Source organism: Haliotis rubra, unplaced genomic scaffold (genome assembly GCF_003918875.1).
Source record: "Haliotis rubra isolate DU_JTF1 unplaced genomic scaffold, ASM391887v1 Scf708, whole genome shotgun sequence".
NCBI lineage: Eukaryota > Metazoa > Mollusca > Gastropoda > Lepetellida > Haliotidae > Haliotis > Haliotis rubra.
Genome location: NW_025767422.1, coordinates 427,354 through 430,079, shown reverse-complemented (window position 1 = coordinate 430,079; position 2,726 = coordinate 427,354).

The window sequence follows — 2,726 nt, the reverse complement described above, 5'->3', positions numbered from 1 at the left end:
TATAAACAGATCAATTTGAGGACAGACAGGGTTATTTGTCAAAGGATGTGAAATACGCTAGTTTTTATTTAACTATTAAAGTATACTGAGTATACTGTGCCAACTCAATCACCACAAGGTCCGATATTCAAACCAAAAGCTAAATCGTGCATCAAAAAACGTAATAAAGTTGAGTCTTTCATCACAAAATTTAAATCATATATCACAGAAGTCATTCAGTTGAACTGTCAAATCAATTGTCACATTATCCGAGGTGACAGCAACTGGAGCAGGTGGTGGATCTCTGTACTCTGGTGTGGACTGTGAAACTGTGGCAATCACTGTGATCTCACATGCCACTGTCACTGTTCCTTAGCCTTAACTTGGCTGGAATTTTCAGTCATTACATGTATTGCCTAGTGCTCACAGGCACTTCACGAAATGACTGATTCATTCAGTCATAAAACGAAATGACTGATTACACATATTTACTGTAACATGTAACACACTCTCGACTCTCCAAAATTGTCCATTAGCAGGAAGGGGACCTCCACTTTGTCTTTGATGTTGTTATAACAAGGGATGAACAAGGGACTGCCGTCACTAGGTCATCTCAAAGTGCCCACAGGCCCTGTCAGGCAACGAACAGTGTTCACCCCAATCAACTCATAGATTACATGAAGTGTATTCACTTCGTTATGTTCACTCAGTGTCATATGCTGGAAATGGAGGTTGTTGCATCACATTCGAAATGGCAAACGCTCGGATAGTTTGTAAGTTTCTCCCAACAGCACGTGGTGGCAGGTATTTATATGTGTAGCTGGCTTTATGTAGAATTTGTAAAAGAAAGAATGGGGACTGTGTTTCTTAGAAATGTACCACCTGAGGCTGCAGTGCCACTGTTTCCACAGTGAATGACATCCTGACGAAGGAGGCTCACAACCATAACCATCCTCCTGTCCACAACGACATGAAGGTAAGTTAAACAATACACAACTTTAATTTATACGAGACATGTAAAATAACATATACACAGATCACATATCAATAAATAAGAAAAATGCGTATTCACATTATGGAGGAAAGCCTAACACTTCGGCCTCCTGGTAGACTACAACCAGAATCCTGAAATCACCCGGTTCGTGCGACACTGTGCAGTGCTGCCTTTGGTTCCATTAGCCGATGTAAGGCATACTTTTCAATAGACATTTATGTTCCACGTTTAGGTTTATGTGAAAACATTTTTTGAAGGCACTTATTTCTCATGTAAACTCGTGTTTAATTTGACATCGTTGTAAGTAATATGTAAATAATAAATATGTCTTTTATTTATCAGATCGACGACACTCGCAGATATGCCCTAAGATTGAAGGTGTGAACAATTAGCGGACTATGTTACCACCCAGTGGATTGAAGGAGACCTGACACCAGCAGTCTGTGACCACCATGGCACCGAGGAACCCCGTACCAACAACCACCTCGAGGGGTGGCATGGTCGCCTTAAGAAGATTGTCTCCCAGGCCCATCCAAAAGTCTTCGAGCTCATCCGGTTCCTGACATCTGAACAAAAGAAGAACGAGATCCACCTGGTCCAGTATGACGCTGGCAACGCCTCCGTCCCAAGAAAAAGGAGTACCAGGACGTCCATATGACTGGCATAAATACTTGTTACTTAGTATTTTGGTCACACATAAGCATTATGGTGGCAGAGAAAGGTGAAACTTTAGATGGAAGGAAAGTAGGTGGGGATTTGATTCTGGATGGTTACAGATACGGTGATGACTTTCTCCTGATTGATGATAACTATGGATTGAACTTAGCCTACTCAAGTCCAATAAGCAATTTATTACCTATCACTTAAGCGGTGTGAACAGCATACTGCCATAAATGGGAAAACGCGCTGGACGAATTAAAAGGTGTGATAATCTCATTGCCAGAAATGGGACTAAATCCCAGAGAAGACTCGGCAACTTGAAAGACAGGCTACGGAGGGGAGACATCGACGTCCTACACTTCGCTGATCATGCCTCCCATGTTGTAAAACTCCAGTAATGTCCATTGAATCTAATGCTGAATTGTACATTTGTATGCTGTCTGCTTTGTTAATAAAAATGGGGCGGTGGGGTAGCCTAGTGGTTAAAGCGTTGGCTCGTCACGCCGAAGACCCGGGTTCGATTCCCCACATGGGCATAATGTGTTAAGCCCATTTCTGGTGTCCCCCGCGGTGATATTGCTGGAATATTGCTAAAAGCGGCGTAAAACTAAACTCAGTCGTCAGTCAGTGTTAATAAAAATGTCCATTAACAGATATCTTAGTTGGTTTGTTTCTTATACGGCCCCCCAAAACAGGGAATGAAATCGTTAAACTCTGACTGTCAATTGTTTCGTACAATTGGCTGCTGGTAGCATTCGCAGGAAGGGCACCTGCTGTTTTCATGGTTTGTTTTTATACGACTCGAGGAGTCGTCGTCCCGCGAATGAACCATATATATGTTACAGTCAATGTCTACAATCAGTCAATGTGTACAATGACTGAAATAACCAGTCAATGCGTACATTGCCTGATTGACTCATTCATTGTGTACATTGTCTGAAATTTCCAGCCATTGTGTACATTGCCTGATTAATTAACCCAATTATTGTACAGATTGACTGATTGTTGAAGAGGGATTATTGAGAAGACAAGATTAGCATGGGTTTCGTTCTGTTTGAATGAATAAGTGGCGAATATCTAACAAATTCATGAA